The sequence below is a fragment of the Brachycentrus maculatus genome, unplaced genomic scaffold (genome assembly GCF_059751285.1).
Source record: "Brachycentrus maculatus isolate JH-2025_06_01 unplaced genomic scaffold, ASM5975128v1 h1tg000092l, whole genome shotgun sequence".
NCBI lineage: Eukaryota > Metazoa > Arthropoda > Insecta > Trichoptera > Brachycentridae > Brachycentrus > Brachycentrus maculatus.
The window spans coordinates 1,399,240-1,426,295 of record NW_028280846.1 but is presented as its reverse complement, the minus strand read 5'-3'; the positions used below and the strand labels follow the sequence as shown (position 1 = coordinate 1,426,295).

Here is a 27,056-nt window from a genome sequence, read left to right as displayed (position 1 = left end):
CCAGCCAATGACAGATCGCAAGTCCTCTATAGACCTGCAAGTCCTGTATAGCCCGTGCTAAAATATTGATGTACATATATAAGTTTTAAACTCGCTAATGACTCCGCGTTGGTTGAGTTACGTTAGGTTAGATAACACTCTCCTTATAATTCATCGTTCACTTTATGGCATTTCACTTTAAAATACACTACTTGTTTTGGATAATCATTCTATCATCATGTCAATTAAGGTAAAAAAAAAATATTACCATACCACAAAGTTAACAATGCTTTTAATATACAAAATATACATAGATTATAATAAGGTTTAACAGTTGACAAAGTTAAACAAAGTTTGATGAAGAATTTAACATTTTCCATTTAAAACATAATATTTACATTAAATTCACAAAGAACAAAAGTTTAATATTAAACTTTGGTTAAATCTTAAGTAAAGCGACATTAATAGCTACTTAATAATGTAGATATTTAAGAGCTTAATAAAATATATTTACTCGTACGTATTTGTTCATTTATAAAAAGCTGTTAGCCATCTTCTTAGCATTTGATGATTAAGCATGATTTACACGTGAGACAAAATGATTTAAAACTATACAAATACACTTTATTAAAAAAATAACCATTATATATTACCACTCAATGAGTTTTATTTCATATTATTTTTTGACATCTCATCAAAGATGAAGAAGAATATGGAAGTCTGGGCATTTACGGGGCTGACGACCGTCATAGGCTGGTTTAAGTGATCACTTTACACACTTGTAACATTCACCAATTCTACCCATTATTGACAACCACACTACTCAAATTCTTGGAAGTTCTATATATATGAATTAATTTAGAAACCTTGTTCTTGAATCACTAGAATTTCACTAGAGAAATCTATTGGTGAGATGAAAAGAAGCTTGTTATTGAGCAGAAACTCTTTTATTAGTATGTGAGGTCCGAATCCTGGATTATAATCACACACACATGAGAATCGCCAGAAAACATTATTTTTATTTTTATTATTTAAGCTTATTATTTGACCAAATAATTTATTCACAACATAAATAATGTTGAAAATATAACTCATTAAGTAGTACAACTTTATACAAGTTTTAATTTTTTATTATTCAAGTGTTTTTTTTTAAACAGTCAACCTGTCATTCCACGAAGTTAACGCTGAATCGATAAATAATACAAATATATTTCCATGGCTTAACTAAAAACAGTAAGCTTGGATAATAATTTAATTAGAAAAAAATCCACCACCTCTTTTCCGTCGTTGTATCATAATTACCTCACAAAATTCTCCGAAAATTTGTCCCGTTCTCACGCAAAAGCGTAATTACCAAAGGATTTATAAAATTTCGTGGCAAAACTTTTATTGTGAAAATTTCAAAGTCATGTTCAATTGTTCCCACGTGAATGAATACCGAACAGAGTCATCTGCGAATATTACATAAAGTTTCCGAGTAATTATTTTCGCTAAGCGCTTAAAGTTTTACTAGAAAATTCTTACAAAACAATTACCATTCATGAACATTGCTCGGGCTCCTTCAAAGCTTGTTTTTACGTTTATGCCTCGTAGTAATGCCTTCAAGCGCCGATTAAGATTAAAATATACCCGATTAAAATTTATCGCGTGTTTTGTACAAACATACATAATATATATCGCCTATCCAAAAAATGTAACTAAATGTTGAAGAGTTATATCGGCGATCACACAAAAAATATGAAAGTAGACTGAATGTACGATAAAACGACGTAATATAGATATCCAAATGGTGATATAAGAAAAAAATGCAAAGCTGAGATACTCATTACAGACAAAATTAAGAAAGGTGTGTTGAGATGGTTTGAGCATATGAATCGCATGAGTGAAGAAAGAACAGTAAAACAAATTTGTGAGGCGAATGGAGTTGGAATTTGGAGCAGAGGAAGACCGAAGAAATCTAAGCATGATTAAGTATTTCAAATATGAACTTGAAAGTGGTCAGGTCGGGATTTGGAATAATTGTCGGGTATATATGGGGAGGAAAGTAGATGAAGCGAAGAATGATTGCAAAGATATATTGATGTGACATTCTAATCTCTCTGCCTACTCCTGCAGGGGTATTTTTCTTCATGTTTCTTGGAGATGTCAAAAAAGAACACCAAAATATCATATGTAATAAAAGCGAACCAAGTTACCATTACAGAGGTCCTCATCATACCCACAAACCTTTATATCCTGGCTATTATAAAATTTATCTTACAATTAGAAGACATTGAACCTGCAACGCCAGTTGTCAGTGAATCGCCTCACCAGCCATGCCACGATACTTGTATTTTTATTTATTATGTTTTTGAAAGAAAAACGAAATCAAATCCGTTGTTTGGCCCGCCATTAGATTTGTACCAAGCAAACATGAAATGTGAGAGGTATTCGCTAGGGCTTATGGAGAACATATCGAGTTACCTATTAGGGATTTCCCGTAGGTATTGAGCGTTTCGCTACCGGGGAATTCGCATACCTTACTATTGAGTTCCCTTTTCAGTCTTACATATTATAATCGTTTGTACATCCGCACAATTTAAATGCGAATTATGTTGGAAAGCTATTAACATAATAACATGACTTATTAAGTTCATGTGAAACTACAATTATTAAAATAATTAAACATATCATATTTATTGTACATTAAGCATTTTTTTTATTTTGTGGTATGGTAATATAACACTCTCCTTATCGTTCATCGTTCACTTTGTGTAATACCACTTGTAAATGATATTACACAAAGTGAACGATGAATGAAAAGGAGAGTGAGAAACATATCATCTCTCTACAATTGTGGCACGTACAATATTATAATACATATTAAAAACGAAGTCTGAGTATATTTAGGTATAAATAAAATGCTCAACCATGCATTTGATATTACTCAAGTGAAATGATTTGTAAGTAGTTTTTGTGAATACAGTCAAATAAACAAAAAAAGTTTAACGGTCATTGGTGTCTTTTTTTTATCCGTTTTTAGATATTTATCTGGTAATTATAAAAAAATCTGCTCTTTGCTTCTAAATAATAGAATATTTCAATAATTGAAATGTAACTTTGTTTTTAAATCACTACAAATTTTTATTGATTTGAAAACATAATTACATTTTAATTATAAAATGGAAAATCACAAATTAAGTGCTTCAAATATAAATTATAGAATATTTCAAGGGGGGGTTAATTAACTAAATGTGATTTTTTCACTATAATCTTTATTCACTATTATCCTGGACTCGTGCCAAAAGCGAAGGGCTGATCTCCATTCCTTCATGTGTTTACGATTAAGATAACACTGCATTTATATGATGCAGTACCGTATGGACCATAGGGTTGAAGAGGAAGAGGATATATCAGCATTATGCCAGTGAATTGTGTTGTAAGTTCGGAGAAAGATGCACAAGAGATATAAAAACATGTCACGATAATGGATACAAGTCTCGTATTTTGGTAAAGTGGAAACCGTAAGTCAATTTATTTCCATTAATTGATTCGACAATTGCATAATGGTATTCATTTTATACTCAACTTTTACTTGGTAAATTCCACTATTAAGAATATTATTATATATTGTAATACGTATTTCGATCCATTAGAGATTGAAGTGTCTTTGATAATGATCGTGAATCTCTCGAAACACGTATCATAATTAAAAATATTTAACACTTTGAGTGTGTCCAAATACTTGTTCACAAAATCTGGATTATCTCCAATTACAGGAGTTATTTTCATATTATTTTTTGACATCTTATCAAAGATAAAAAAGAATAATATTTCAAATTGGTTTATATATGTATATAGAACTTCCAAGAATTTGAGTAGTGTGGTTGTCAATAAAGGGTAGAATTGGTGAATGTTACACGTGTGTAAAGTGATCACTTAAACCAGCCTATGACGGTCGTCAGCCTCGTAAATGTCCAAACTTCCTTATTCTTTGTTTTGAATATTGAAAGCATTAACTTTGTAGATCATATTAATATATTCTCACTCACATTCAGTGAGTGGATCAGAACACAAGGTATTTTTATTTCTCTAAATAATATATTCCTTATTTTTCTTCATCTTTGATGAGATGTCAAAAAATAAAAAATAAATATTGTTATTTATTATTGATTAACGCGTCATAATTAAATAATTTAACAAATGGTGGTAAATAAATACAAAAGGTGAGTATATTTTAAGCTTCCCATATATTTGCATGACCCTTAAAATTATCTCGAGTGTATGTAGAACTCTCACAAAAACATCATAACAACATTACATTCAAAAACCACACAATCGATACATTACAGTAACAAATTCAGTGCTTTTTTGGTATTTTTACAAACAGTTTTGGGCTATATCCGCCCCAGTTAGTGTATACTTTCTTTGGTTTATTCACTGGCAACATAAAGATGTGACATGGAGTCATTAATCATAAATGTGTATGGACGAAAATGGGCACATCCCTATTTTTTACCAGGGCTGGATGAAGGTTTTCAAAAAAATATGTGTATTTTTTTTAACGTAACGATATTTTCACGGTCACATTTAATTATTTAAAATGTTTTTCATTAAATCTTAGCACAGTATGCCCTTCTGAAAAAATCATCTATCGTAAAAATAGCTTTCTTGAGGGTAAACTATTCTGAAATAAATATATTTTAAAAATATATTTCATTTTCCCAAAGTCACATCAGAATTGAGAAATACTTTAAACATTTATGGGTACAATAAGTTAATAGTGTTTACTTTTGGTTAAGGATATTACATCAGATAATGAAGCGTCTAATCAAACGTTTATTAGATTCAAATTCCAGAATGCATTATCAGCGTTTCACTACAAAAGCAGGAATACAAATAATTATATTTATGAACCCAAAAAGTGCATTTCGCTCACTCCTTTCAAGAACGTCATAAATCAAAAATCGTGAATTTTGAGTCGGGCATGTTTTCGGAATGCCCAGAAAATGTATTATATCCCAGAAAAAGAGGCATATTTTAAACTTAATATTTACCCGCTACAGGGCAGAAAATGTTGTTTTTGCATTTTGATGAAAAGGTATTGTTTAATTATTTTTTTAAAATATAATAAATATTTTTCAAATGGAGAAAAAACCTTCAGGCTTTACCTATAAAGATCTGTCGCATACTAAAAAGTTCAGTAAGTGGCTTCATATTTATTTTTAATACATTGTATTATATTTTTCAACTTTAAAAACGTTCTCCTGAAAAATCAAGTTTTTTGATTTATGACGTTCTTCGAAAGGAGTGAGCGATTTGTCTTATTGTTGGAATATCAATCGATTGAAATAAAATACAAAATTCATATGAATAAGACTTTTAAGAATAACTTAATTACAAATAATAAACACATTTCTTAAACATAACATACAACAATATTTTCGTATGAAGTTTATATTTTTCACTAAATATTAGGATTTTACGATATGTCAATATGATGCAGTGCCCTATGCACCTTTATTGGGTAATTCTTTGGATCAGAACGAATAGTCGACTCAAGCCTAAAACAATTTAAATTTAAATTTAATGTTTCCAAAAATTTTTGAGCAGTGATGATCAGATAAAAATTTAAAATTTGGATTTTTAATGCCCAAAATCCATAAAAAAAAAACACATTAACCCGTACACCATAGAGTACATATCATTAATTATTTACAATAACATTTTCTTTAAACAGATTGTGTTGTAATTAGAATGTGTTCATCAAAAATAGTCTGAAAGCTGAGATTAAATGACATTGCGAATCGTATTGTCTATATAATAAGGTATTTGAGGAAACGTTAATTTAAATGCCGCAGCCAATCCTGGTAAACTACAGGTACAGTTCCTGCATTTTCCACCGAAAACCGCCAACTTCATGAATAAATTCTGTATGAAAAGGTGCATAAAGTTCACTTTGTACTGTGTAAACATGTCTTGTAATACTTCCATGATGTTTAGAATTTCCATTTTCATGTATAAACACAACGAAAGCTTTTAAAATGTTTTTTTTTACAAACACTCATTGTTTTACTATCATATTGTGTATTTAGTTATCTTATTGAATTATTCAGTATTTCATTTTATGTATGTGTATATATATATATATATGTATATATATATATATATATATATATATATATATATATATATATATATATATATATATATATAAATATATATATATATATAAATATATATATATATATATATATATATATATATATATATATATATATAATATATATATATACATTTATATATACATATATATATATATATATATATATATATATATATATATATATATATATATATATATATATATATATATATATATATATATATATATATATATATATATATATATATATATATATATATATATATATATATATATATATATATATATGTATACATATATGTCTATGTATATGTATATGTCCGCCTCCGTAGTGTAATGGTCAGCACGCTCGGCTACCGTTCTGGAGGTTCCGGGTTCGATTCCCAAGGGGGGTAAAATAAATATAAGTGATTTTTTTCACTGTCATATTATTCAATATTACCCTGGACTGGTACCTGAAGCGGAGGACTGATCACCTTTCCTTTATGTGTAAACGATCAAGATAACACTGTGTTTATATGACGCAGTGCCCTATGCACCATTGGGGTGCGGATAAGGGTTTTATTATTATTATTATTAATGTAATTCGAACCATCTAACGGATCTTCTGTATTGCTTCTCGTATTAAATATTAAATTAATGACTGGTTGGTCTGAGGCTATAAAGGGAAGAGATAACTACAGACCTAGGGGAAGCATCAACTGTTTTACACCTCATACAAATTATGTTCTCCTGGTAATAGTAATAAATTGAAGAATTTTGTACCCCATAAACCCATGGTTTATACAAGGAAACATAATCCCCAGAATGGTTATGCACACTACTTGCTCTTCTAAAATCGTTATTCTCATGGAAAAGTTATATATTTTGATATCGTTAAATACTCTGAAAATGTGAGTTTTGCAAATATGTATAATTATGAACAACTATTGGAATTTTTCCCATCTAAATTATAAATGTTAATGGTTTTCACTCTCGTGCTTGATACTGAGTTTGCATCTTGACTGGATCATTCTAAAATATCGAGTATTTTCAATATATAAAAAAAAATCAAGAGTCTACATCTGTACATTTCGATGTGATAACTTGGGATTTATATAAGATGTATGTATGTGTGGGTAATACTCGTTTGTAATCATTTTTATATCTCCAAAATCAATTTAACATTAGGCTAGACTGGTTACTGGTTTTTACTTAAATCGCGGGGTTCATCGTTTTTTTCATGTATTTTACGATCAAGATAACACAGCTTGTGTATGATGCAATATCTGACAGAGTGCGGATAAGGGTTAAAAAAGGTTCTCACAAAAAGGCTATCTCAAGTTGAGATAGCCTTTTTGTGAGACTTGATCGATTTAAATTAAAATAGCTAAGACACGTTTGTGTGTCGTATTTATTTTATGTTAAAGCTAGTAAACAATTAACATGTTTAAGTACATGGGATGGAAAATCGCTTTCTTTTAAATTAAAGGTGCATTCAAAGAAGTCAAGTACAATTCATATAAAATAAAATAAAAATTAACGATTTTTTTTCGTAAAAAATGTCGTAAACCAGATTTTCAACGTAATTTAAATGAAATTGTAAAAATCATTCTATTATGATTTGAGGTTGATTTTTTGGAAAGAGCAAACTGATCATTTGAACAGCATAAACGATGACGAAATATTGAACGACTTTTTTTTAATATTACTTTTTTGGTACTAGAATAAATTGAATGTTTTCGACCATTTATCGTCGTTCTTTCGCACGCTTTAAGTAATTTAAGCATTACAGCTAGAATTCATTAACCCTTTCGTTTACTCTACTGAATACTTATGCGAATTATGGATATTTCCATGAGTAAGCTTTAAAAGAACTTGGTTACTACGAAAACTAAAACCACTTTTCCCCTTTCAAAATATATTATGAAGCCTTTGCGGAATATACTTATTTTACTAACGATGTTAAAAACGGAAAAGTTTTTGAAGGTGTATTTAACAAGGCGATTTTTGTTCGAACACAAAATTTCGATTTGTGGAGAAACCACAATTTACAATTTACTTATACTTAGTGAAAATATGAAATGTAATTTTATGTTATATCTTTCATTTACCATGTTTATTGTTTTAATATTAATTTTATTATTGAATTATGTATTTTTTTAATAGCTTAACTCTAAATATCGATGGCAAAGTAATACTTTGATTAAATAATACAAATAAGAACAAAGTACCTTTCGTAGTTTATATTAGAACGATAATTTTTTAAAAATTTATACGGTCCAGAATGTTTATTTAAGGGAGTTAATTGATGAAATCATATATGTATGTTACAACAAAATATGACAATGTGCCCTCCTTGAGATTTCCCGTGCCTAGGGAACATGTAATAATAACTATTAATAAAATTATCCCGAAAAATTGTTTATGACATGCAATCTAACAAAACCAAATGATGCGATCTATTTCAGATCTACCTACTTCCATTATCGTTTTATAAATAGATCTTTAATATTTGAAAAAAAGTTGATGAAACAAAGTTGTTTAATTTTATAAAGTTTATAAAATGTGCCCCAAAGTATCTGCGAAAAACATTCGAAAATCTTTTTTATTTTGTTTTTATATTTTTTTTAATTTCATGGTTAATACATAGAGCAGCTTGCAAAACTTTATTGCGCAATAATCAAAGTTCTTTTGACCAAAGGGAAAATACAATTTCCTCCCTCTTTTTTGGCTAATACAATAATTATAATTCATTCCTATTACACTCAGGTAACCGATAACCCTTCATTTGATTATATAAATTGTAGATGACCCCTACTAATGATACAAAGGATATACGTGTCCTTTTGTAAGGAATAAAGTTATGCGATGTGCCCGAAGTGAGCTGACCAAATTATGTTATTGTTAGATCTTCAATTTACACAACAACCCTACTGTTAAAAGTACCTTTGTAAACATTTTATACGCGTTAAGTACTAGTTGGATCTAGTATTTATTGAAAAGCCTGTGGTAAGCCTACGTGGGTTCAGAAAATAATACATGGTTGCGCTTAGGATTCAACATATTTCGTGGATATCACGATATCAGGCCAGAATCCTTCCTCGAGTACTTTTTCAATGGGCGGCAATTATTTTTTTTGCAATATTATGTAGACGAGCAGTTTTCCTAGTGCTTTGAATAGCTTTCACGACTTTAGTAAAAAATAATGGAATATCCCTTGGGCACTCTGTTTATGTCACACGCTGGTCTTTAATTGGTATAAAAGGCCATTTAAACGAGTAACGTGTCAACACGTCTTTAAAGCAACTTTTATTTTTACCTGTGTCGATGGACTTTAAACCCTAGATTTCGGAACATTCGTACAATTTACAACACAAAAAATTTATGCAACATTTCACTGAAATCCTTATTTCATATGTGTTGCCTACTTTCAAAATCCGCCAGATCCATGTAAGTCGATTTTACAAAAAATGCAAAATTCTCCGGGTAATATTTATGTTTCGAAGATTTGTCTACCTTTAGATAAAATATTATGAAATAGAGAATTTCCTAATTTTTTAGGATTTTTTTTTCAGTATTTAAAAAAAAACACGAGACAAAACAAACCGAGAATGACGTCATCTTAATTTTTTACTTATCTCCGCTCTCTGATTAGAATTTAAAAGAAAACACTGTTTTTTAATATTGTTTAAAAGGGTTTTCTGATATAAATATTTTAAACAATAAAACCCACAATTGGCATTCCGATTTTTTAAAATGTTATAAAATTGGATCTGGCGGATTTTGAAAGTAGGCGACACGTATCCCTTGATGCAATCAACTATCAATAAAACAACACTGTATCGATAAAGCGTCTTAAGGTACTAAAAAGGGTTGGAAGAAGAAGAAAGATAATTAATTGTTGGTAATATAAGCTTGATTTTGAAAAAAAAAATCTTATCCGTATAAAACGTTGAAATTTTTCAACGTTCAAAGAAAATGACCTTATTCGAATACAACGTTCAAATTCACGAAAATGTCTTTAGAAATGTATTTACGACTCGTAGAATATCGTGAATTATAAGACGAGTCACTGTCAAAATGAATTACGAACAAACAATTTAATTAAGTCAATAATGAAATATTATAACATACACTTCATGTTTTGACAATATTGATATAGTGATAGCAATCGGTTTATAATACTATTCTACTAGAAGTCAAACTATTCCCCCATTTTCATTCCCTTAATGGGAAACAAATTGCTTAAATTCGATTGATAATTTAAGTAAACATTTATTTTTCCCTTCGACTAAAGTATAATAAATTCAAATATTGTTGACGACATATTTTTTATTAATAAAATTAATATGTTGGAAACATATTTGTCTAAAATTTTAAATATGAAAAAATAGTACAATTTTACCCAAAGACTTGAATTAAATAATTAAAGTACATAAATAGAAAATATGACCCTGTTGCTGGATATGACGCAAATTTTGGATACACTGAACACAATTGAACGTATACTTGGTAAATATATTTTTACTTATAAAATTAATAATACTCATACGGCTAAAATCGTAAATATTGAAAAATAGTTCTTATTTTGCCCAAAGGCTAGAATTAAGTAAATAAGGGTACATTTTTTTGGCGTACAAAAATAGAAAATATGACTGTCACAATTAAACATTTACTAGGTAAAGTGGAAACATACCAATCGCCGACCTCAAGCAAGCAAAGGAAAGTTGAGTATATGGAATCTATTATGAGGGATGCTGGTAGTAACTTATTCGAGAAAAAATAACGGGGAAGAAAATTCCGGAAAAGGCATTCCAGATATGAAAACGTGTTGGCTTCTCAATATGAAGGAGTAGACCTGTTACAATGTGCAGATTAAAATATCTTTATAAAGCTTATTCGTTTATATTGCCATAAATAATTGAAAAGCTTTTATTATATTATTTTTAAAAACTTTTTTTTTTGTGTGTTTCGTAATAATTAATCCCTTAAATGCTAAAACTATATCGGCCTCAAGTATTTTCTTGTTAGTATTTTTTTTAACATGATTTAAATAAACGTAAAAAATTGTTTATGGTTTTATTACGAAAATAAACTATAATATATATATATATATATATATATATATATATATATATATATATATATATATATATATATATATATATATATATATATATATATATATATATATATATATATATATATATATATATATATATATAAATTTCATATCAACCAAAATCTTGTATATTGTTTTTGTATTTTTTGCAAAACATCTTAAAAATATTTTATTTTAAACCTTGTTTTTTTTACCACTTTATCTTTTTATGTCCCCAAATAAGTTAAGAATTATCTGTCGAACCAGTTGGAAAAACAGTTCCAATACAAAAGTGGTACATAAAACATAGTTTATATTTTATAAATTAAAAAAAAATAACGAAGTTTGTTTTATGTTTGGAAACAAATAGTCTAAAATTAAATATGTTTTTTCAATCCTTTGAATTGCTTTTACTTGCCGTTGTATTTATTATTTCATCATTAACAACAATTATAAGACAGAACCTTGCCTGAAATGAAATTTTAAAACGGCTTACTTTCAAAATAAAACAACGATTTATTTAAAAATTCATCCTTGCCCTCATCTCGACGAATGAAAGGATTTTAAAAGTTATTTATAAATAGCAAACGTAATGGAATAATTGTTTCTACTGTGCCTTATAATTTAGATTCCTTATCAGGGCAATTATATAGCCTTCGAATATCGAATAACGATATTAGATTATTATACGTACTGTAATGTCTTTTGCCTTCTACCTACTACTATTAAAAACCAACAACACTGACTATAATACAGCCTTAACCCTCTGTTTGAAACATTGAATGGATAAAAAGAAATATCTGAAATATGATTTTTTTTAAATTCATAAATACAATATTGTCCGACATGTTTTGGTCGTGAAAACACGTAATTTGTAATGTTTTTATGACGATTTTCATTCACACGTCTCAATCATAAACCGTCAATTCACATTAAAATAAAAAAAATGTTAATTAAGATAAACAGATAATTACTTTATGAATATATTAGAAAACGTATCCATAGTGCTTATTAATAATATATTATTTTTGTAAGTCCGAAAATTTAAAAACTTTTAATTTTATTTATTATGACAAATTTTGTTTTCTGCGAGTTTATAAGATATTTGTCTTAAACTTTATAAAATATGTGATAAATTAAATGAAACAAAAGTTTATATCTTAAAAAACACTTGAAAGAAATTTTAATATTTATTATATATGATTGATTTGGGTGCAACTTTGAAGAATAATATGATGATTTAAATTAAAAAATTTAAAAATGGTCAAATACCACTCATTTTTAAATTTATCAATATAAATACATATGTTTGGTTCCGAAAACTACAGTTGTCCTCAAAATTAGTCGTTTTTACATTAACAAACACAAAATGTGGTCTTATGCAAGTACTTTGTTTTTATATTTAAATTAATACGTATTTTTTTATTTTTTATTTATTTAATACTAAGTATAAGTTAACAACATTTTCTCTTAAAGGAATACCCCGCAAAGCTTCTACTTTAAGAAGCTTGTTTGCAGGTAAGATAACAAGGATAGGGAAGGTAATTTTTAAAAATACATCACACCAAGAACAATTGAAAATCTTTTCATGAAATTATTTTGCACTTGGCGAGAATCGAACCCGCGACGGCAGATTCGTAGTCGAGCGTCTACCCAACTTCACCACGGCGCCTGTATACAACTACTACTACCATCACTCCGTTTCTCTGCAGGGGTAGGCATTTAAGTTAATACATGTATGTGCATAGATAACAAGAGCATATTTTTTTTCTTTTATTCATATTTTTATAACCATTTCTCATTTCAAAGTACAAAGCACATCAATAAATGCGCTTAGAAAATGCACCCCAGTGGTTATAATTTTTTTTTAAATGAGTTCACCAACCGAGGGTTATCTCAACTCACCTACAATCGCTAATAATAGCTATGGCATTAAAACGTTTCTTCCTTGGTTATCAGGTATCTACGAAATGTTTCCATAAACACGATAGGGGTGTTTCGATCGGGAAAGAGAGGGGTGTGTTTCCTAAGGGTTTTAGCTTAGATTCCTATCAGTGGGCGGAGGGAAACCAGCTCCCTTCATTTCTATTGATTCGAAGTCAAGTACTCCGGCAGAGCATCGTGAATAGAACGATCAACATTTAACGTATTTCGATTTGCAAATGCATTTAAAATAAATTGAGTTTTGTACGGTAAATGCGTATCTTCCATATTAAAATTATTAATTGATTCGCTAGTATTTTTTTGGAATCATATGTTGATTAATTCAAAAAATCATACACCTTTTAATGTCACTGTTTGAGTTTTATTTTATTACACACGACTAGTTTTGAAAACTATAGTTGTTGTCATCAGTAGGTGATTACAAAAACTTGATGATGAGAATAACTGTAGTTATAGAAACTAGTCGTGCGTGATGATATAAAACTCTTCAAGTGGTTTTTTGCGAGCATTTAATTTTTTAAATAATCATCCATATTTAATTCGAGGGCATGTAAAGGAAAATATTGAAAATTATGTAATTTCTTGAAACGAGTGTACGGCATTGGTAGAAATTTTAAAAATATGTCCAACATATGAAAACTGGATTTGAAATGTACAAAATTATTAGTTTTAAAATATGAGGAACTTAAATGAATTTGCTAACTTCTTAAGGGGAATGTGCAATCAACAGACATAAATCTCAGGTTACTGATTTATGGACCAAAATATATTTCAATGGAATAACGTATCTGAGTGAAAATTCCTAAGAATAATTTTGGGGTTTTGTGAAATACCAATTTGCAGAAATATCCAGTAATTTTATTCACAATATTTTGAGTGAAAATTTTTTAAAGTAATTTTGGAGTTTTTTAAACACTGAAGTGCAGAAATGTGACAAAAATGGAAGTAATATTATCTTGATCGTTAATTGCATGAAGACAATGTGACAAATCCTGGACTTCTTACACGCGTCCAGTGTCACATTTATACCTTGGATAATATAAATCACTTATATTTATTTTGAGACATCCAGCACGGTAGCCAAACGCAGTTACCACTTTTTTGTTGAATTACCTAACGTCCAAGTGACGTTGAAATCTAGCTACGGCTTATGCAACACCGCTCATCATGACTCAGGCTTCAGCTTTTTAAGTTTCATAGTCTATGCCTACTCGTGGGTGGATTTACTCTTTTTGTTTAAAGTTACTATAATTTCATGTAATTGATGAGTGAAAATTCTAGGCAAAAATACTACACTACGGATATCATATAAATATTTACATAAATCAATAAATAATTGTAATAATAAAAATGAAATAGTCGATATAACAAATTTGTTGAGTTTCATTTTATTTTTAGCTTCACAATCACTGTTATGGAATAAGTACATAAAAAAAACAAACAACAATTTATTTACATACATATATATTTATATTTTATCTTCATAAGTTATCCCTCTCCCTGTTCTATCATCCAAGGATTGTAAACCCGACGCGACATAATAATAATCCTTTAATCTAATTACGTATTATATAATACAAGCAGACATCACATTCATACGTTTCCATGCCTGAAGTGAGGTTATGCCGTATATCACTTCCATTTCTTGAAGCGGGGTAGTTTTCAGTATTTACTATAAATAATTTACTATGGTTTCACACTGTTACCCTTTCTTACAAACTTTGCAACAAAAATGTTATTTTTTTCAATATTTGATTACATATTTAGCAATTTTTTTTTTTTAAATACTGTAGTATGTTTATATCGACTCTGTTTATGCTTTTAACCCTTTGAAACCTGAAGCGCTCATTGTACAAGTACCCTAATGCTGAGCTCCTGAGTAATTTTTGACCAAAAAATATATTTGATTAAAAATTAAATTTCGATCCGAAATTAATCAAAATTAATCTGAGTTCATGTTCGAACAAGTTCTCCCCCCTCTCACACTTGTGATGACGTCAGAATAAGTCAAAAATATCGTCTTGGTTTTTTCTTCGTAGGTATTCCATGCCGTAGGGTAATGAGGATAGATATTGAGGCCCGTATTCCGGCCATTAGGGTATATGCGTTAATAAATAAAGCCGGTTTACCGGCCTCTAGGGTTAAAAGAGTTGAAGGTTCGAGACTACTCAACCAAAAATTAATTTATATTCTTAATTTGTCTTTTAGTCCGCATCCGTGGTGTAGTGATTAGCATGTTTAGCTACTGTTTTGAAATTCTCGGGTTCGATTTCCAGTGGTGGTGGGTTAAAATAAATATTATTGATTTCACACTCGAATGTTTATTTAATATTACCCCGGACTAGTCCCTGAATCACAGGAGTGATCGGCTAGCCTTCATGTTAGTAACAATCAAGATAACGCTGCGTCAATACGATGCAGTGCCCTATGCTCCATAGGGTGCGGATAAGGGTTAGAGTGAATGATGAATGATACGGAGAGTGTTATGTTCATTTCAACGTAATTTACCATCATCGAGTTTTCATATTATAAGTGTATGTTATGTTCATTTTTTCATATCATTTATATCTTTACATATCAAGTCAAATTATTTGTTTTTAATTAATGTTTTACTTAGTAAATACCACTATTTCATAAAATCTACTGTGACACATATTTCGATGCATTCCGCATCATTTTCAAAAACCGTATGACAAATTCTTTGTCTTTGTTTTTGCCTTTCAAGTCAGTGTTTAGTGTCCTTTCCTAACGAGGAAATGCCAGTAGTTATAAGGCAGCAACAGTTGCCAGGTCATTATTTCGCAATTAATTGGGTGGATAGTTGAATTACCCCATGTCGTGACTTGTAACATTAGAATAAATTGTATAGTTGGAAAGGGAATGGGGATGATATTGGACTGTGAGAATCACTAGGTCACATGTTAACCCAATTAAATAAGCTGTAAATAATTTCATTTATTGATTCGGCAATCACTTAGTGGTAAAATCTTTCCAATTTTAATTTAAGTTTTACTGAGTAAATACCACTATATCCATATTCCACATCATTATGGTATTTGAAAACGATGCATCGAAACACGTGTCACAAGAAATATTCATCAGCGATTCCATAATGTAAAACTGATAATTAAAATAACTGTAAAAACAATTTGAATACATACCTTTTCGCTGTATTGAGAATATCAATATCCATTTAGATCCTGAAAATAAAAATAAAATCAATGTAGTAAAATACGTCACAATCTTTTAAAATTTTAAATGCATAGTTTTAATAAAATTTCTTACTTCAAAAAACTATAGAAAATTTACGTCTACGAGTACATAAATAGTCTAGCACTTAAGTCAATAAAATGGCATCATGACAGGCAAAACAATTTTATATTTCTTCGTTAAAAATATAAGAATTTCCCCAAACATTTTTGCTATAAAAAAACAATTCCTTACCGAGGGGTCCATAAACTAAATAGTCACATAATTCATAAAATTCGTTTCAGTATTTTAAGTAATACAATAATAATAATAGACACTGAAAACGACATATGGCCATCCCTAACTGCAATTTTTAGTATCGAGGGGAATCAAGATTAATTTGACAATAAAAAAGTATGCTGTATTATCTGAAAGAATACACAAAGGTGGATTTTGAAAAGTTTATCACTTACAAACACGATTTTTTTCATATTATGTACATCAGTGTTGAGCCAATTTTGTTACGTAATACAAATATGTTATTCGCCCTATTTTGAGTATCATATGGTTTTTAACACAACAGGAATTACTATGATAGTATACTGAAATACTATCATATTTTAATTATATTACTCATATACTATCATAATATTTAAAAAATGTTTTAAACACAATATTAAATAATGTCTTTGCAGAAATATATTACAGATAATATTGTGAAATTCATAAATTTATTTTTATGAAATATTTTATACTGATGATATTCAAGAATGTAGACCAAACCATTTTTTACTTATAGTTCCTACTTTTTATTATATTTGTTGAAATCTTAGTGAAGAGAAAAATTCATAAGTTTAGAAGTTTGAACGAATTTAAACACACATGTTTGAAGTTATAAATGTAATTCATTACACCCCAGAATAACCGAAAATAAAAACATGTTTTATTAAATTTGCACGAATTAAGCAATGTTGTATTTTTACCCAACCTCACTACTATAACTGTCTAAAAATCATATTTTAAAAATCTGTGGGATATTATTTATTGATTCGGTATTAACTTTCTGGAATGACATGTTGATTATTTTTTAATCGAACACGTGTGTAATACCACTTAATAAGTTTTATTTCATTACACACGACTAATTTAGATGTTTTCACCTACAGGTGAAAAGTAAGGCTTACTTTTACTTTTACCTGTAGATGAAAATATGTGTTAGTTTTTGAAACTAGTCATATGATAATAATAATAATAAAACCCTTATCCGCACCCCAATGGTGCATAGGGCACTGCGTCATATAAACGCAGTGTTATCTTGATCGTTTACACATGAAGGAAAGGTGATCAGCCCTCCGCTTCAGGTACCAGTCCAGGGTAATATTGAATAAATATTAGAGTGGAAAAATCACTAATATTTATTTTACCCCCCTTGGGAATCGAACCCGGGCCCTCCAGAACGGTAGCCGAGCGTGCTGACCATTACACTACGGAGGCGGACAAAATATGATAATAATAATAATAATTTATCTGTGAAATGCCTTCTTTCATTCAAAATCATTTTAACAGAACGTTAAAATGATTTTGAATTGCGGTGAATTGATAACATTCTTAAAACTACTTTATAATGACAATCTTGTCATAACAATAAAATATTCACCTAAAAAATATTTCATCTAACCATTTTGAAGCGATCTAGCATTTTTGAAAGAAGCTTTATTTTCAGCGAACATTCTTTCAGGAATAATTCGCCGGCTGAAACACAAGTGTTGTAGCTACGGGGTGAGTAATTTTAACAAGTAATAAATGTTTACGTGTCCCAGTCACGTAGTATTACTCCACTAATGGCTTGCCTGATACGTTGGGAACAGACCTAAAGCACGTAACTTGTGTGACACCTATGTGATGTGAAAGAAAACACTTTTACAAAGGAACTTTCAGGATGCTGAAATGAAAAAGAAAGTTATTATTTTTCGATTCCTGGGACGTGCTTTGTTTCACAATCGCGCAGAAAAACAATTATATGTTTGTTTGTTTGTAGTTTATAAAGTGTAAACTTTTGTTTATTTACGTTTTTGGTTTGCAAAGTCAATAGGTTTCTTAACGTTTTAGCAGTTGTTAAATTGTTGTACAAGCGACCACATAATAAATTTTATTGAAAACAGTTTTAAAAATAATATTAAATGAAACATTTTTTTTCATTACGGTAATAAATCAAGGTTCTTATTTTTTACGTAAAATTATTATTTGTATTCTATAAAGCCCACTTCTGTAGTGTAGTGGTTTTAAAGTCTGGGCTTTTTTCACTAAAATTTGGCAATTCTACTTATTAACATAGCCATTTAAGCAAAAATGTGCTTCATCGGTGAACAAAATTTTGCGTTGAAAAAGATAATCAAGCTTAATATTGTTTTCGGCCCATTCGCCGAATCTACAAAGCTCATAATGATCATTCAAAAATTGTAAAATTCATGTAAAATTGAATCTGTAACAACAATGTTGCCAGTTTAAAAATCAAACCTCTAAAAAAAACCTTTAGGTGCAAGTAATACTGAATGATACAATTTTTTTTAATACGGCGTGCTGTGTTTAAGGAGAGAATTTACATTGTTGATTTTCTGTTTTATCCGTTTATTTCTTATTTATCTAATGACAATTTTGATCCTCTTTGTAATGTTCATACAATGTTTGAAACTATTTAACAAAGTCATTTAGTCAGTATGTTCGTTTGCTTTATGTACTCATTCCAACGATTTAAAGTTTATTGTGCGACATAAACCCAAGAAGGCATAATACAAAATGGCCGTTTATCTCGCTTCAAGTTTACAGTCATCTCAAACAAAATGAAGTACTGTTTCGGGGAAATGATCGGATTTTACTACGTATACACGCTACGGCAATAACATCATTTTACGATTTGATTTCTCGAGATGTAAGCGATTTGATGGGACATAAAAGAGATAAGATAAACATGTCAGGCTCATGTGACCAAAACTGATACGAATCATGAGCTTAACTCCTTCCGGCGTTCATATTTTAACCTACAGGGTGGTTTATGCAAGGAAGAGTTATGTTGTACACCACATATCTTAAAATTGTCGTAATTCAGGTAATTACATTAGGACCATAATTGATAAGTATCGTGGGCTTAACTTTATTTCGTTACCCATGATAAGAATATCCACCACCACAGTATTAGATGGTTAGAAAATGTGACTACTGCCCTGGAGGTCCCGGGTTCGATTTCCAGGGGTGCCATAACAAATGCTATTTATTTTTCACACTAATATTTATTCAATATTACCCTAGACTGATTACCTCCCTGTCATGCATTTAATGATCAAATAACACTGCTTCTATACAATGCATTCCTGTGCACCATTGGGCGAGGATAAAGTTAAGAATACCTTATAAAAAATGCTCTCAGATTTGTGAATTTTATAAGGTTTTATACACATATGTACCCGTATATTATGTATGTTATTTATTATCTCGGCATTCACTTGATAATAGGATATGATTAAGTTCAGATTCAAACCCATATAATAAATAATGAAAAAAAAATATTTTACATATCGCTCACTCCTTTTAACAACGTCATATATCAAAAATGGTTAATTTTCAGTTGTGCATGTCTTTGAAATGCTTAGAAAAGGTACTATATCCCAGCAAAAGGGGCATATTTTTAACTTAATACTTACCCGTTACAAGTGTTGTTTTTGCATTTTGAAGAAAAGGTATTGTTTAGTTATTTTTTAAAAAAATACTAAATGTATTTCAAATAGAGAAAAAAACCTTCAGGTTTTACCTAAAAAGATCGCCTTAGAAGATTTACTAGATTAATTAGATTAATTAAGAAGTTGCACAGTAAAAAGTTAAAAAAGTGGCTTGATATTTATTCATTATTTTTATTTATTTTTTTTATTCATTAAATATATTTACATTTTTATTTATAACATAATACATTTGAATCATTTATACAAATGGAGAACTTTTATATTTCGAAAAAAGAGTCTGTGCTATTGTGCTTGGAAAGGGACTTACACTCGTGGTTTAATGTTATATAATAAAAGATATTATAGTTTTTTTTTTAAGATTTAAATGTATAGAGCTTTAATTTTTTAATTAAGGATTTTTATTTTGGAGTAGAAAAATCGTTTGAGAATCTCGATGATAAATTTTTTGTTAAATTTAAATAGTTGTCGCCCTTTAGTTTTTGAAAAACTGCGGTTTTTTTATAAATGGATTCTATATTTGAGACTTGAAATTTTTTAAATAATAATATTGTTGGAAATATATTTTTTTTCAAGATAACTTTAATTATGGTTTTCTGTACTGTTTTCACTGAGTTCAGTATGTTGTTGTATGAGCCTCCCCATGCAATAATGCCATACTGTAGAAGTGAGTGTACGATAGCATAGTAAACTCTTTTTAGGTTGTCGATGGTTAGTATATTTCGGATTCTAATGAATATATATATGCATTTTCTTATTCGTTTTACTAGTTCATTAATGTGACTATGGTATTTCAAATGTTGATCTATTATTACACCTAGATATTTTATTTCTTTTTTTGGACATAAAACAGAACATAAGTTTTTGTAATTTGAATCCCTGCAGTCACCATTGTGAATTGTAATTTTTATATTTGTCGGTATTTTGAGTTTATGGATAAAAAAAATTTAATACATTTTATTATATTCTTAAACTTTAAAAATGATCTCCTGATAAATCAAGTTTTTTTTATATTTATGACGTTGTTAAAAGGAGTGAGCGAAATGTTATATATTGCATGTGGTACCCAGTATGTTCGTAATGTATTAGTGAAGTTTGCTCATGATTTATTATACATTCCAAGGGTTTAATGATTAGTACAAACATTCTTATCTCGGGTTTGCGTCTTGAAATGTTTGATCTCATGTTTAATGCCGTTATGATATTAAGAATATTGTGAGTACAGTTCTATGTGTAAAGTTCCATCGTGGTACCCAATAATCTGACAAAGTTTTGTAGAGGGAGCGTAACGATGTTATAATGGCGGCTAATGGAACAGGGAAATGGTTCTGAATACGAATGGCGTCACTTAGAAATGTGTTCTCACTAAATTATTAATAATAAAACCGGCAATCACGAAGGCATTTATGTTTTTATTATCTTTTCCTATTATAATATTTTTTGATAATGTTATTTACAACAGTACATGAACTTTGCGAGATGGATGTATTTAAAATAAGCCTTTTTTATTATTTCAATCGTTACCCGCTTACAATCGTGCAAAGTTTTTTTAAAAAGAATAACCCGCAAATCATCTATTTCAGATGCTTGTCTGCAGGTAGGATAGTAAGGATAAGGTAGGTAAATGTGAAAAACAGATCACAACTACCCAGACCAATTGAAAATAAATCTCTCTTGAATTCATTTTGCAACAGGCGTGAATCAAACCCGCGATGCCAATTTCGCAGTCGAGGGTCTACCCAATTACGCAAAAGCGCCTGCCTATATTGGATATTTAATTATTTTATGGATATATCAAATATATAAAATAATTAACTAACTATGATATTCATTGTTTCCACTTTGTGGTAAGACATGATTAAATAAAACACCTATTTAACCACTTGAGTATTATATTTTAAAGACTAGTTTCAGAAACTACAGATGCTTCCGTCTATGGGTTTGAATGAGTTTATATTCAAACCCGTGGATGAAAGCATCTGTAGCTTCGAAAACTAGTCGTTCGTAAAAAACAAGCGTTTTTTTATTATTTTACAAATAACTAAAATATCATATTCATAACATTAGTCAAAACCTTTATTTGTCATTCAAAACAATTCATAGAAAATGATTTTTGAAGGCAACAGTAGTACTGAAAATGAAACATTTTTAATTGATTTTTGTAAACATTATGTAGAATAACACCATGGTTTAAATAAAAAAATAAAACAACTGTATAATACAACATTTTTAAATGTATTCATGTAAACATCTGTAGTTCTTAAAACTAGTCATGTTAAGACTTAAGATATACCATATGTATTTACATAAAACTCGTAATTATATAAAAACGAAATATTTAATATCGCAGAGAAACGTACGGTACACTAAAGTTTAAAAATGCAGATTTTTTTATAATTTTAATCACACATAGAAATAATCATAAAAACTGTAATAATTTATTGCAGCACTCGAGCAATCACATCATCAAATAAATGAAATAATGTTTTAAAAGGGGCATATTATACACCCCAATATCATAATATTAAGTCAAGGGACCCTTCGAAAGGTTATATTAAATTGAACCTGTGTGGGTGAAAATGGGTCAATCCATTTTGTGAAACCTTCATTTATTATCTTCTTTCTTTGTGTTTTTCTTCTTCTCTGGCCTTAACACCTGACAACTCAATTACACCTTTGGGTATAAAAAAGCGCCACCTCTCAAACCATACCGTGAAACCCGAATGATAAGGTACCATATCCATTTATATAAAAAATAGTTACTACGTTCATTTTTTTAATAATATTTTAAACTTGCTAAATCCGGCTACGCGTATGTATTTCAGTGATGTAGTTCAGTTTGATTAAAGAAAAAGTACACAATTCTAACAATGTGTGCATTATCAACTGGTACACTGACAGTTCATTGAAATTCTTTTAATAATTACACCAATTACTCAAAGCCATGAAAAGTATTCGCTAAGACTAGCTAAGACCTACATAGTATCTCAGTGCTGTAAATCCCGAGGATGAAATAAAACGCATTGATCATAATATTATATTAAGGTGGAATGGATCTAGGCTAATTTTTTTTAATCAGAAATTTTTTAAATCTGCTCTACCTCAAAAGTCAGCAAACATAATCTCAAACTTTCAGCTCAAGAAAAAGATTAAAAAAATTTATAGTTCGCAAAAAATGGATGCCTAAATGCATTCAATGAAGCGGTTCCTCCCAAACTTTCTTACGAATCGATAATAATAATAGAATTAACTCCCTAGTCATTCCCTAGAAATTGTTTTGAAAAGTATCTCTTATTTTATATCGTACCCGGCAAGTACTTTGAAAACTCTGTAAAAACAATATATGTATGAAGTTTTATATTATCCACTGACACTTCGTGATGGAATTGCATTGTTAATATATTATTAGATTAAAACCAATATTTTTAGCTTTTCCACTTTATTTTTATTTGACCAGCGACCGGGTTTCGTAGTTACCGACATCATCAGACTGGTCTGACGTTACCGACATCATCAGACTGATCAAACCCGGTCGCTGGTCAAATAAAAATAAAGTGGAAAAGCTAAAAATATTGGTTTTAATCTAATAATATATTATGTATGAAGTGTCCGTGAGATAGTTTTTACGAAATGGCGCTTTATAAATTGTCAAAATTTATTCTAATTATTATTATTTTTATTTTATGACCTCGATTGTGGTCAGTTCTCTAAGGAAAAATTCTTATTTTCTTTATGAAGAATAAATATTATCGAAATTAAAATGGTAGTGCAACACAATGATATTAGCCTGACAATATCTGACCCCATCTAGCAAAGCTTGGATATTATTCTCATGGAATTACAAATGTAAAATATTCCGAGAGAGATTCTTTGCTTCAGTATTTTTTGGCCCATCTTGCGTGTTTTTGTGATCTTACAAAAGTAATCAGTGGATCTCTTAACTAAGAAAAATCTTTCTTTCCCGAAGAAAAATAAACATATGTTTACCTCAAAGACTACTTTCGGTGTTGTGTCTACCCCATTTTACTTTTAAAATAATCAGATTTCAACTATTTGTAAGACTTTTTCATCTTTTGATCGATATGGATTATCTTTATTTTAAATAAGTTATTTATTTTAAAATTGATTTATTCTTGAACTCTCATTATTTATTCACCCTTTGTGTATTTGGTTCAAGTAGGGCTTTTTATATCAATATTTTATTAATATCTCCGTGTAGATGAATTTCGATTTTTTTTCAAGGCTTTTTATTCAATCATAATTTGCAACATTTTGAGTGTGTCCAAATACGTTCACAAATCTGGATTATCTATAATAAGAGTTATTTTTCATATAATATTATTTTTTGACATCTTAACATAAAAAGCTTCTTTCATCGCACCAATAGATGTCTCTTGGGAAATTATAGTGATTCTTGCACTATGTTTTGAATTTGAACAATATATATATATATATATATATATATATATATATATATATATATATATATATATATATATATATATATATATATATATATATATATATATATATATATATATATATATATATATATATATATATATATATATATATATAAATATATATATATATATATAAATATATATATATATATATATATATATATATATAAATATATATATATATATATATATATATATATATATATATATATATATATATATATATACAATATATATATATATATATATATATAAAAGTTCCAAGAATTTAAATAGTGTAGTTGTCAATCATTGGAAGAATTGGTGAATGTTACACATGTATAAAGTGATCGCTTAAACCAGCTTACGACAGCACCGTTAATGTCCTGACTTCCGTATTCTTCTTCATATGTATGTTGAGATGTCAAAAAATAAAATGATAATTTGGTTCTTAAATTTTAATTTGTACCATATTTACTAATTGCTTTAGACATGCGATAAAAAATATATAAATTGACTATCGATATAATTTTTTTAATAAAATTATTTAAGTGTATACAGATTTAAAAAATTTATATCGTGTAACTAAGGTTGTGACCTAAAACTTTTTGCTAGAAATAGAACGATATGTGTACATGAGCCCCTATGGGTGCTTATATAAACCCATGTGTATTTAAGCAATAGTTTGGAAAGTTAGAGATAATATCTCTTTTCCTTTAAGATCGAAGCTGAAGTAGTTAGAAGCTTTTGATGTTAAGTTAGATTCAAGAGACAAGCTTTTTGAAGTGGTTTGGCAGAGACTTTCTAAAGTACGAGGAATTGGCAGCGCTTTCATATTTTTAGACCAAAGTTTCAGTTTCAGGCAGTACTCGAGAGATTTCAACAGGATCTGAGTACCTATCTAATAAGTGCAGTGATGAAATATGTCAAAAATATGTATTTTCGATTTTTTAAGTGAGGTCCAAAAATATGTTACTAGATACGTAAAACGATTTTTTATGGATAGCTGTAATATGACTATTATATTCAGATACAACGGAGTCTTGGTTGCAACTCTTATATTTGGAAGCGAAGCATGGAGTTGACAAAAGAGGGATGAAAACGAACTGAAATGCAATCCCTCAGAGGAACGTGCGGCAAAAAGATTTATGTAGATATTCGAATGGTAAAATAAATTTTTAGAAATGGATGGCTAAGATAAGCATTATCACAGGTTCAGTGCTGCAGAACAGCGTTTATTATTAAATATAATTTTGTACTTAAGTTATACATATTTATATATTTACTTATATATGTATATTTTTTTTATCTATAAGATTAAGAAAGGTTCGTTGAGATGGTTTGGACATGTGCAATGTTTAAGTAAGGAAAGAACCATATAACAAATTTAGGAGGCGAATGTTGTTGGAAAAAATAAGCAGAGGAAGACTGAGGAAAACTTGGTGCCATCAGGTATGTCAAATACTTGAATGCGGCCGGGTCAGGAGTCGAAATAATTGGCGGGTATGTTGAAGAAGATGCATAATTGTGGAAGAAGCGATGAATGTTTGCAAAGACAAAGTGGTATGACGTTCTATTATCTCTGCCTACCCCTGTGGAGAAGTAGCGTGATAGTTTGTTTGTTACTTAGTTTTATTTCCCGATATTTTGACAGCCATTTCAATGTTGTAATATATCATAAAAACGTTAAAAATTAATAAATGTATAATGGCTTTTAGCACAATTAATATGTGTTTTCATTTATGGTAGGAAGTAGGGGTAAATGAGTCCCACTAGTTTTTCTGTGTCGATACCATAAGCTTTTTTTTAAATGTAAACAGTGTAATTAACTTAAAGTATAAAGTCGAAAATAATTTTAAAGTTCTAAAAAGTTGTTTCTAAAATTTATAAAATTTTATAAATTTATAAAATTTATAAATTTATAAAATTTATTAAATTTTAAAAGTTATATCACACGGAGGTAGGTAACCCTGCCACCCCAAGGGCGCTTTCAATAGATTTCTGTTGAAATAGTCAACCAATTGCTGAATGTAAACTTTATCAAATATGTATCCTTTTTTTTAAATGATCATATTGTATTAGTAATACAAGTAAATTACTTATCAAATACTTATTGTATGTGTTTGTCAAAAAACATCTTTTAATTATTGCTAATTCATCATCTCTTATTGCTTCTACTTCCAAAAAGTTTTTATAAGAAAAGACATAAAACTATTTCTTTTTTTGCCAGAAGAAAAACACATTTTTGCTGATGTTAGTAACCCACTAAATTGACCTTTTTCGAGATCCATCTTGTTTATGGGTCTAAGAAAATTTATGAGCACTTACGTTCCAGAAAAGTTTTTAAAATTTATCATCCTTCCTCTTTAACAAAAAATCACATTTAAAACTTAATGTTTTTTTTTAATGATTAAACAACGAATGTCTTATTTTTATTTTTGAGAAAAAATAAAAATAAGACATTCGTTGTTTAATCATTAAAATTAATCAATAAAATTATAACTTCCATTTAAAAGTAGTTTTTCAGGTAGGGAGTAAGGATA

The 27,056-nt window shown here is 29.0% G+C and overlaps 1 long non-coding RNA gene across 1 annotated transcript in view; it reads right to left on the bottom strand.

Annotated features, from left to right (window-relative positions):
- The window catches only part of LOC148310533 (uncharacterized), a 238,427-nt gene extending 211,623 nt beyond the window's left edge, over positions 1–26,804 (bottom strand). Inside the window, exons 1-2 of the long non-coding RNA XR_015837387.1 lie at positions 26,789–26,804; positions 16,313–16,351 (exon numbers count right to left, since the gene is read on the bottom strand). This is a non-coding gene — a long non-coding RNA (uncharacterized LOC148310533). The remainder of the gene's footprint in view (positions 1–16,312; positions 16,352–26,788) is intronic.
- Positions 26,805–27,056: the final 252 nt, after the last annotated feature.